The 12,198-nt window shown below is 41.5% G+C and overlaps 1 protein-coding gene across 1 annotated transcript in view; it reads left to right on the top strand.

Moving 5' to 3' along the window:
- Positions 1 to 1,325: 1,325 nt before the first annotated feature.
- The window catches only part of lrrc4ba (leucine rich repeat containing 4Ba), a 36,583-nt gene continuing 25,710 nt past the window's right edge, over positions 1,326 to 12,198 (top strand). Inside the window, exon 1 of the mRNA XM_041971317.1 lies at positions 1,326 to 1,441. The gene's annotated coding sequence lies outside the window, so the exon portion shown is untranslated. The remainder of the gene's footprint in view (positions 1,442 to 12,198) is intronic.

The raw sequence follows: 12,198 nt of genomic DNA on the forward strand, positions 1-12,198 counted from the left end.
TATTGTGCATAAAGTAGAAGAGGGCAGAGGAGGCCACGAGGAGTGTATGCTGGGTGAACCTCATGGAAGAGAAACAGGTTGGCTACCCTGTTGCTGCATCCATACTTAAAATGTAGGGGTCATTCATTATCCTGATCCACGTCTAAATCTTGTGATGTGTGTGTGAGTTGGAGCAGTTCAGGAAGGAAGACACGTGTCTGAGGGGTGTGTGTGAGAGCACACGCCTGTGATGGAGTACTGGCGTTGAGGTGCAGGGATGTGTGAAAGAGCGATCCTTTGAGTCTCAATATAGAACGTTATCAATCCAGCACTAATCACCCGTCTGAACAACCCCTCCCCCAAACACTCACCCATCTCTCCTCTACTTCCCTCCCTCCTATCCCTCAGCTCTATCTGATGGACACATACCACCCACCCACTCGCTGGCATACGTCCTCCCTTTAACATCTTGCTGAGGTGATTGACAACTCAATCCAGACCAGACCTCTACCCTTAACCTGACCTTGTATACCCCTCTTATCTCTGGGGAGGGTGGGGGGGTTCTTTGATGAACTGTTATCACTTGAGATCAATCACATGACTGCTCCCATTCTTTAAAGGGAAAATGTGGTTTCTGACAATAAACTCAAAAGCACCCTTCCTACTCTTCCACCTCTTTGCCTCTATCACAGCTTGCCAGTCAATATACTTGTACAACAGCTGTATATACCCTGTATATGATGGGATCTGCAATGGCAGCAGGACTCAAATCCAATGAGGCAACGCTGTACAGGTGGGGCTCAGCACTGTGTGTGCGCTTTAGTGTTGCCTAGGGAACGGGCCAAGCACCAAATGTTCCTTGTAACAAGCAGTAAACACCGTCATCATCATATTGTAGAGCTTATTTGATAATGGTATGGGGATATACATGATGAAATGTGCAGTTGAGGAGTGAAATGCATTGTTTATTGCAGCTTGTTGTGAGTTCATAACTAAGTACAATGAGCAAAAGTTATGACGCCATTACGCTAGATGCATGTGTTTATAGTGTTTGGGTTATATAGGCTTTGGCACAGCCTGTTTGGGCGCATAAGTTATTATTAAATCGTTCTTGTAAGACATTTAAAAATAGACATGAGTAAAGCGTCAGCATCCAGCAAGTCCAGCATCCCCATCCCTGTCCCCCAGTGGTTCCATCCACCTGAAGATTTCTGAGACAATTCTCATTATACCAGCGGTGGCAGCGCAGCACTTGGAAAGGCTGAATCTATCCGAGAGAGAGAGAAAGAGAGAGAGGAGAAACGGTGAGGGAGACAGGAGGGAGAGAAGACAGCGTCGGCGGCGGCTCTGCAGTGGAATACGCTGTTATTAGAGGGAAGGTGGGAGCTCTCGGAGTACTGAACGGCGCGTGTGGAGCGAGATGTGTGTCAGGACTTAAACGCAGCATCACAAAAAGAAAAAGGTAAGCCTCGATTACTTTTACAACGAGATGCGCATCCGTGCGCAATGATTCTGTCTGGCGTGTGTGTGGTTTGTGTGTGCGTGCGCTTCTGGCGGACAGTTTTAAGTGCGTTTTCTTGCACGCGCAACAAACTGCTCGGAATTGATATCCGTGTTTATAACAGAGATGATGCGCAAGCTGTCCTCGTGTGTAATCTGGCATTACAGTCTTAAATTTGGCTGATCTCTAGGAATAACGTGTGTGACGAGACAGTCTGATGGGAGAGAGAAATTTGGTCTAATAAATTGATTTTTTAAATCTGATTTATTCCAAATGCGCAATTCAAACTTTTGTTTTTGGCACTTACAGCTTTTTAATGTATGTTATTTGGAATAATTTTGTGTTGAATGTGTTTGTCAGTACAAGTTCATCTAACCTTGTCGATAAGAAGAGCATCCGCTGTCGCACAAGCTGTTGACAGAGCTTAATATTTGATCCGGTTAACGCGCTGCTTTCGCTGAAATCCATCTACTCATATAACCCTCCTCTAATCAGACCAGTCTAACATCTCTCCTCCACGTGTTGTGGGGTTCAGTCTATCTAATCTGGGTTCAGTTACCCTCCCTGGCCCCTGTTGATGACCCTGGATTTTGGTGGAAAATGCGCAGCACCTTGCGGCTTACGCGCGGTGGGTTAAGCTTTGAGTCAGAGCCCGGGGCCCCTCCGGCTGAGAACAAGGAGCAGATAGATTAAGACTGATGAATGAATCTACCGCCTCTATCTGCAACACAATGATACGGTTATAAGGGGATTTAAATGCTAATGTGGAGTGTTTCAGAGAAATCCAAACGGACTGGGACTGGCGAGGGGAGATTGCTGGCAGTACGCGTGCTTTTGGACCAGCTGGATGATCTCCTGAGTTCTGTGATGAAGAGAATAAGTTATTAATGGGCTGTTGGGGAGTAAAATGGGGCACTGGGGCAGGATTAGACAAGACAAAGGTTCTGGAGATGAGGGGGTATGAGCTCTAACAAGCAGGGATGAGAGGCTAATGCACCGAGAAGCCCTTCAACACTTCAATTTTTAGCAGTTGATATTTTTGCCATTAAGCGTGAGTGTTTAGCAGCTTGAATTTTACATGTGGTAAATTTTTACTCACGCAGCCATACTGTAGAATTACTGCTTACCTGTAAACTTAAACAACATTGCAGCTCAACCATTAAGTAAATGACCATGATACATGCCATTTATGAGCCCTCATTTCACCAGCCTTTCTCTGAGAACTAAAGTTGTAAAACTTTTAGAAGATAGTACGTTTTTATGTCACCTATAAAAACGTGTATGTTATTGGGGGCCTTTATACTCAATTGTGAAGAAGTGGGGCTTCTCTCTCTCTCTCTCTCTCTCTGTCTCTTTTGTCTGATGGTTATGAACTGTACAGCAGTGCCAGTCACTACAAGGCCACTGTTACATGAGAAGCTTGTCACATAATATCATATTTAAAGACAGGGTCCTCTAGCTCAGGGGTAGCATTTTAAAATATCAAGACATCTTTGTGCTGCAAAGCGAGGCCAAAATGCCACTGGAATTTGTTCATGTTGAACTTTCCAGCTGCCCTCCTCCCACTCCTTAAACCAGTTACCTAAACTGAAATGGATTAAAAATGGGCCAGGTAGCTAAAAGGCAGCTGTTTATCAGAGTGCTGCAACTCGTATGAAAATTATAACAAAATGTTGTCCAATCAGCATGTTTGGTGTGGAATTCAACGAGCCACAGAAATTTTGGTGACAGAGAAAGTCTGGAACATGCTGAATTGAATTAGTAAAAACCTGGAAGATGAAGGGACGTGTTGCACTGCTTCCATCAAGTACTCTTTTATGCTCTGAAGGTGCAAAGTCACGATAAGCTCTCGACCTATTACACATGCCATTAAAATTGAACAGTGTCATGATTCACAAGGAATGGTGAATATAATTTACTTAAAGCAATACAGGTGAAATGTTTTATTCAGTTTATACTCTGTTTAAGGATGGTGACAGACTCCACATTTGGACATTTTAAGCTTCACAATCTTCAATGTGAGAAACCAAAGGAGAAATATAGTGGTGTTTATATATATATATATATTAATATATATTTTATATAAATCCATGTTTGCCCTTTATGAAAGCTGGAGCAGATCAACATTTTTAACAATTAATACAATAGAACAGACCTATTTTTTGTTCCTCAGCAGCTGAGCTGCAGTAGAAGAACAAATAACAAAAAGAAAAGAGAATTTTTTGGGCAAAAATAGCATTGCTACTATGACTTACTAATTAAAACTGTCAAATATTAATTTGAACAAAGTCACACGTGTCTCTCTTACTCCTGGTCGTGTTGCAAATTAAGCTTCGGCCGAATGATTTCAGTCATTTGAGGAATCAGGCTAGGCTGCTCTTTAATTTCCAAGGCACACCACTTATGCATGGCCGATGAGCTTGATGAAAACAAGCAAGCAGGTTAACAGGGACATGGTAAATTACACCAGCACACCTGGCCTAGAGGGAGGGTGTGACTTTGAGATAATGCTCAGCCCCCCTACTGCTCAAACGCTGCTGGAATATTGCAGCCATTGGGGATTATTTCCAGAAGCGATGTGAAAAAGTCACTGCAAATCCTCCCAAAAACAAACACGTGAGGTGAGAAAGGTCGTGAGAGAAGTCCAGCATATAAATGATTATCCCAGTGCATTTCTGTCCAATGTCAAGGATATGCGCATCTCTAAAATGAAGGCACGATGCTTTCAATTTGGTTAAAGTGTAGTTTGCCTTTCCTTGTCCCTTTACTGTAAAAGGACAAAGAACTGCATTAATTCTGAGGGACATTTATGCTGCTGCATTAGAATGCAATGAGAGTAACTGTTGCCCTAAATTTGCGTGAAACTATGTGAGTTTATGTGTGTGCTTTCAGCACAAACAGTAACCTACACTCATTTCTGTGAGCAGGAGAGAGACTGATATTATGGATGACACTTAAACAGCTCTAATCAGGGCAAGCTGGTCACTGATCTCTTCATAAGGGTGTCAGTGACTGATGGCTGCACAACTTGCTGATGCGCACAGGTTGAAGGGTGAGGAGAGAGTCACTGATCAGGCACGAAAGGCTGGAAATTGTGGGAACAACCTCCAGCTGCCCCGTAAGAATGCAGCATGATGAGCCCCCCCCCCATCTGAGACTTCATATTGCCGCCAGTCACCCTGTGCTCATGCTGTGCCTAGACCTGAGCGTGGATATCTGTGATTCTGCTTTTGTGCATGATGTGGCACGGTTTGAATGGCAGTAACCAGGAGGCAGGGGAGCGCCTGAGCACTGACCCTTCTGTAGCAGAGATGCTTAGCTGCCTGCGATGGCGGGGTGGGTATAATTAGCCATGATTGGTTTGACTGAGTCTCCCTTCCGATCCTGGGTGTTGGCCCTCTGGGAATCATGATGACTGTCTGGGCATTAATTATTGAATAATAGTTTGAAGAATGGCAATGGTTAATGACATAAAAATGAATGCTATAATCCATTGAACTGACATAATTAGAAATGGTGAGATTTCCCTTGAGGAATATATTCTCATCATGACCTAAAGAAGAGAGGGATGGCTGAAAAATGAACTGAGGCGTCTCCTCTGTCGTCCCTCCTCATAAGTTTGTAAATGCACTGGGAGAGCTGTCAGGCGGTACTCGGCCAAATATCAGATCAATGGTGAGCATAGACGGTAAACTTTCAGGTTCACACTGTTCCAGATGAGCTGGCCAGAGAGAGCGGTCAGCTCTGCTGTGTGATATTGAGTTTGGCAAAGAGAAGAGATATTATCTTTCTCTGGTTACATTAAGTATTAGTAAATGTGATTGGGTAATGAAGGCGGTCAGGCTTCAGTGACCACCCTGCTTCGCAGATACTGCTGGCTTGGCTGCATCGAGGCACTGAGTCTTGAGGGAGTTTGTTTCAGGTCAGTGATGGCATAAGAGCTCAATACAGCATTGCAGAGTCAGGCTGGGGCCTTTCCTCCGTCTGCCTCTGACTGGCTGTGCTGGCTGGAGGTGCAACAGTAGTGGCATATTGATGCTGCTGATGATGATGACAGTATAAATATTGATGATGTAAATGGCAAGTAACAGATAGTGAATGAGAGCAGTACACATGAAATTAAAACCTCTGATGACCAAAGTGTGATGCTTAACAGTTTCTTTTTCTTGTTTTTTTCTTTCTGCCTCCTGCTGTTGTTTTTTTCAGCCCGTGTGATTCAGCCTGACACAGACAGGTTTGGTTTCCACGGCACTCTAAGAGATCACAATGAGATGCCTGGAGAGAAGCGTGGGCACACTGTCGCACAAGATGACACGTAATCAAATGTCCTTTTTTGTATCTGGTTGGAGGATGGGTTTTCAGGGGCAGCGATAGAGGGGGTGGCGCTGATGTCACAGTGAGATGGTGGCTCCAGAGGAGGGCGATGAGACATGCCAGCAGTGATCCCGGGAGGCCTCTAAGAGCCTCGGAGGAGGCAGTTAGTGAAGCTGCATGCCATCGCTGTGATAAATCATAGATTTGGCCGTATGGTTAGGACGATTACTCTAGTGCCATCGTGTGAACCCATAGTTGCCTTCACGGTTTGTTTTCCAAGTCCCCAGACTCTCCACGATATATGTAGAGTGTTGACTCAGTAGTACTAGTTTATTTATATATTTTGCCCTTCTTGCACATTCCTCCTGTGGTAGCTTTTGGGTTGAGTGTTGCAGCGGTGAAGCATTCAGGCTCAAATTTCCTTATGTGGACTGAAAACTGTGACTGTTAATTGGTATGCAGAGACATTTACCATACCTCACCCCCACATGAGTTCTAATTTGATCCTTTTATTGAAACGAAAAACATTCAAAACCTTAAGAGCTCATCAGGAGTAACGAGAGGCAATTTTCCTCTTACCTGTGTGCCTGTGGTGACCTGTGTCTAATAATATAACAACTGTTTTGTCAGTTATCACTCATTTATCCGCTTTGAAACATAGTCATTTGAAAGTTTTGTGAGGCTGGGAGCACATTGGATCCGGGGACTTTTCTGTCATGCTGCGGGGCTTAGTCAAGCGACGCCCCGCTTTGGGAGCTGCAGAGCAGGGCCACGGATGCCCCGAGCCCCCGCTGACGTGACGGAGACACGCAAGATGGTGAGTGGTTACTATGGCAGGTTACTATGGCAACCTCAGGTCTCTGTGAGAGCTTCCATTTCGCACAGCGTGGGGGAGAGAGGGAGAGAGAGAGGGGTGAAGAGAAGAAACTGCAGAGAAAGAAGGGTGGAGAAATCAGCAGAGGAGGTGAGATATGGAAATAAATATGCCTTAGGTGTAGGAGAAGGAGAGGAGGCGAAGAGAAGAGCTGATGCGGAGGAGAAAGGAGGAACTGAGGCTTTGAGAGAGAAGGAGTGTAAAGGAGGAAAAGTGATGGAGAGGTGTGAGCGATGGGGTGAGACTCGGGTGTGAGAGGAGCAGATCAGAGGGCAAGGAAGACGATCACATTGGGCCAGATCTGCACTGCACACACACACGCGTGCACACACACACACACACACACACACACAGAATTGAATATTTCAACCCTGTTTTGTAATCAGCCTGGTGCTGCACAGTGTGTCTCCATTCTTTATCTCTCCTTCTTTCTCAGTTTCTTTTCTTTCCTCTCCCTCACCTCTTTGACTTAGTTGGCACGGCGCTCTGCTGTGAGAGACATTGTGTCAGTCTTGGTGGCTGGTCTCCATGGAGACGTCCATCAGTCAGTCCATGTCAGTGTTTTGTGGGCAAAGCCTTATCGTGTTTGTCAGTGTGAGTGTTTATCTGTCTGTGTGTTAGTCAGTGTGTCACTCATAGAGGAGGCTGGGGTGAGGTCTGAATGGATGGGAACCAATAGCGTGTTGCTTATCACACATGCATGCACACGCGCTGGTTTGGAAAGAGATGGGCCTTTATTCATAAAACTCTAAGGTCTTATATACAGTTGTGGAAGTGGAGATTACAGACAGAAGGAGACATAAAAACATTTCTGTCTCTGCTGCACATGTTACACTAACTTGTCTGAATGTTTATTTTTCACCACTGAAATCTGAATTTTATGTGCAGCTTGAAAATCACATGCCCTCCACAAAAGTATTTCTTCTTTTTGAACTAATTTAATTACGTTTTTAGTGCTAGGATATTCCTTATGAAAGGAATATTTTTTGAGTTCATAATCAAAAGTTAGTTAGTTTAAGTAGAACTAAATGGGACTGAAAAATGTACAAACATGTTTCTTATTTTATTTATTTGGTCTGTAATAAATATTTTCATTCTAAGCAGATCTGCTTCTAAATTAGAAATATTATTCTTTTATAGTATAGGAGGTCCTATTTAACAAGAGACATTTAAAAGTGTAAGATTCTTATCTTATATATATATTTTTAATTTATTGCTTTTTCACTGAAACCCTAAGTGAACAAGGAGACGTCTTCTACTGCATAATCTGTTGCTTTACTCTGTTTTTATCTATTTATCTTCTACAAGACAGAATGTTACTGTCCTTATTACTATATTTGCATTGATTAAACACATTTAATTTTTTTTATTAGCATACAGTGGTGTTTTCTGTTACACTTAATTAATATTTAAATGGATATTTCATTGCACATTAACAGTTTAAAAATATATAATAAACGTATTGTCTTGACAAGTTATTTTCAGTTATATTTAGTAAGTGCATGCACATAAAAACGTGAGTTTCTAACAGAAATATACAAGATGTGGAACATGCAACACAGAACAAAACAGACAGCAGAACAGACAGGACAAATTTATAAAAGGTACATTTTGCAAACATAATCACATGACCTAAACAGAATATTATGAACTAAGCTTGACATCAGGTAGTTATGGTCATTATGGTGTATGTGCGTGCAGGTGTTTGCATGTATGCCTGTGTGTGTGGAGTAAACTGCCATCAGTATTTTCTGCCATTTCCCACTTCTACTCTCATTTCTCCATCTGCAGCTTCTGAATGTGTGAAATGAAATACTGACAACCTTGACCTTGACCTTGAGCTGAAAAAGAAACCAACAGAATAATAATTATAATTAGAAATAACCATGTGTCACACTCAGTTGAGAGTTGCTTGATGGCGTGTGCGTGAAAGCTGTGAGCGAGTGAGACGTGACTTAGTGTTTAATTTGAAAGTGCACCTGTTAACCCTAAAGTGTCTCTGCTCTACTTCGTTGAAACACACGGACTTGCCCACTTTAGTTAGAAAATCAGCAAGCTGTAGGACTGTAGTGCCCCCCCACCCACCCAAAATGGTGCAATGGGGGGGTTGGGAAAAAAAAAAAAAACAACAAATTTCAGACTAATGCTCGAAATGCATTTCCTCCACAAAAGTGCCATCATTTTAAATTCAGTCTGAAACTGTGCTGCACAGGAATTCAGCAACACAAACAATGTGTCAGATGTTAGTATTTCCAGCATTTGTGTAGGAGTATTTATAATTGCTTTAATTGCATGCTTTGTCATACTGCAAAACTTTCTGCATGCATTAAAGTGATTTTAATGTGATACAAAAAAAAAAAAAAAAATGCTTGCACAGATTTTTATGTGTCAGAGCTAATCCATTACAGTAAATGTATCATTCATTTTATGTTTCTGAAAATAACCTTGTTGCTTTATTGTAATGTAGCTATTGGTGTAGGCACATGGACATGATGATGCCTTCACGGCCTGGTAAAAAGGTCTGAAATTAACAGACACACAGAAATTTATTAAAGAGGATATGTTGAGTCTCACAGCAGCTCCTGGTGTAGTTCACTTTTATCATCAGAGATTACAGAGCAATCCCTTAAATGCATCAATGTTCCAAGAAGAGCCAGTAAAGAAAGAAAGAAAAAAAGAGAACAAAACATGAACACTCTAGTCTCCAGTTTTATCTAAATTAACACATTTCTTTTAATAAATGTGCAGTTAATTATAGAACTAAATATGTGAATGAATGGGTGAAAGATTTTTATTTTAATCTAAAACAAATTGCACCTAATAATGCATTGAACATTGTGTGGTAATCTCAATTTGCCCATTTGTCTTTAGTTTTCAACCAAAAAAACCTAGAAGCCTAATTTATTTATTTTTTATTCTTTTGTTCTTCTAATTTCAAATGTTAGAGAACTGAAACCCCTCCAACCGTGTTGATACACGGATATGAAATTTATTTATTCGCTCTCTTGCACCCTGTTCTTGCCGATGGGGTTCAGTCAAAAAGAGAGGGAAAAAGAAAAAAAGCCTGAATGCAGCATAGACTGACCCCATCACAGAAATGTCACATACACAAACAATCACATAGTCAGAGCTGACATGCCACAGTTTGACCTCCTGAGCAAAACACACACACGTTCTTTCTCACGAGCAGCAAAAAAAAAAAAGGATAGTGAAGGCAGCATAAAACACAGAAATCCTGAACCAAGCTCTGTCCTCTAAAACAGCTGGGAGCAACAATTGCTCAACTCAGAAACACAAGCAAAAGGTTTTGCAGGAACCCAAAATATTGTGCGATTTTCACTGCTCTGTAAATGGCTGAGAGACATTTTGATTAGCTGTTGGCTTTGGTTTCCCCTCAGCAAGCAGGAATGGAATGAATTGAGTGTATCAACACACTCAACAACCTTTAATACGGATTAATTGTTCATGAAAACGGCATCATGACCGGCAGCACCACAGAATGGACAGTAAGAACTGGATTTCATTTGAAGCCGAGAGCTGGCATTGTGAATGTAAAGATGTTAACATTAAAAGGACCTTCATCCCGGCATGTAATGACAAGTAGTACGGAGCCCCCAGTTAGGGATTTGACCATGTGGGGTGGAGGTAATGTAATGTCTGTTAATGGGAGTGCTTTAGCAGGGCGATGAACACAGTGACTTTTAATCTGCAGCTCTCTGCCTCCTCTGAAAGGGAGGAGGTCCCCCGCTCTTGTAGGAGCAATTCTGAATAGATCAGGGCTTCTCTCTGCATCTTGCATCCTAATGAGAGCAGCACTGTGTCTTTGGACAGTTTGAGTGGGCGAACGAGGTAGGAGACCATGGAAAGGGGTCTGCAGTATATCCTATTTGACAAGGATGAACGGTGATTAAAATGTGCAACGCCAAATTATCCAGTTTAAGTAAAACCCAATCTCCCAATGTTATGCTGTTTTCTAAAAATAAGTGGTTATTGTAACACTGCCGCAATAACCAGAACGAAGTGTTTGCTGCACCAGAATAGAGACAAATGTGGGAGTGCAACAGCATCACAGACTGTGACCTGCCATGAGATCACATTAAGAAGCTTAATAAGTAAGTGGGGAGGAAATGAGGAGGAGTTTCATTCTAATTAATAGTTTATCATACAATCATAAGCTCAATTGACCTTACGTACATTCAGTTGGGGAGTACAAAATGACAGATTAGCTCAAGTGGTAACAGGGTGATACAAGCCATTGAAAACTACATTTAAAATACATCTATTGACCTCCTAGAACATAATATAATAAAAATGAGGTGAACCAATCTTGTGCACTGCATTAAATCAATCAGAAAATCACTGTTCAGAAGTTCATGTGATTCATTCAATTGCTGTTATTTCATGCAAGTATTCAGAAGATTATACATATATATATATATGTATATATATATCTATATATATATATATATATATATATATATATATATATATATATATATATATATATATATATATATATATATATACTGATGAAAAGTGGCTTTTAGGATTTTGAATTTTAGGAATATCATTAGTTAAATCATATCTCTGTCCTGATTTAGCCTGTTCTCACTAGTACTGCTTCACATACTGACTCTTGGTGGGTCTTTAGTGCAGAGGGTACCTTTAAAACGTCTCTTTAGGACGTGCAACGTCAGTGGACATGTCACCACTGCAACGAGGAAAATGTTGATGAAGCTTTCTGTGATTAAAAATGTATTTTGTTTTTTTTTAACACCTAACCATGATGTTAACCTAAACTAATTAATTTTAATGCCTAACCTTGACCAAACAAATGTAATTTAATGTGTAATGAAGTACAGTAATAGAGCAGAGGATGTCAAAGGAAGGACAGGATTAAAGCGAATGGGAAATTGCTGTGTCAGTTTTGGAACATGAGTCCTGTGTTTGGGAATCAAGTGTCCATCCCTCCCCTCTTTTTGTACCATACAATAAAATGGAGAAAAAAAAAGAAAAAAAAAAGAAAAGCTAATTATTCATTCTGGTAGCAAGGAGACCAATAAACAGACATAAAAAAAAAAGGTAAAAGACTTTACGCTCACAGGTCACTTTATTTGGAATACCTGTTCAACTGCTTGTTAACACAAATATAGGTCGCTGGTTCGAATCTTGGCTGGGGGGAGGTTCGAACCTTGAGGGCAGTGGCCTTTCTGTGTGGAGTTTGCATGTTCTCCCCATGTATGCATAGGTACTCTCCGGGTTCTCCGGCTTCCTCCCATCGTCCAAAGACATGCATGTTAGGTTAATTGATTACTCTAAATTCTCCCTAGGAGTGTGTGCGAGTCATTGTTTGTCCCCTATGTGTTGGCCCTGTGATGGACTGGTGACCTGTCCAGGGTGTACCCTGCCTTTCACCTGTTAATGCTGGGATAGGCTCCAGCTAACCTGCGACCCATAATGGACCAAGCGGTACTGAGAACGAGTGAATGAATGTATATATATATATATATATATATATATATTTATATAT

This window comes from Melanotaenia boesemani, chromosome 2, assembly GCF_017639745.1.
Source record: "Melanotaenia boesemani isolate fMelBoe1 chromosome 2, fMelBoe1.pri, whole genome shotgun sequence".
In the NCBI taxonomy this organism is placed as follows: domain Eukaryota; kingdom Metazoa; phylum Chordata; class Actinopteri; order Atheriniformes; family Melanotaeniidae; genus Melanotaenia; species Melanotaenia boesemani.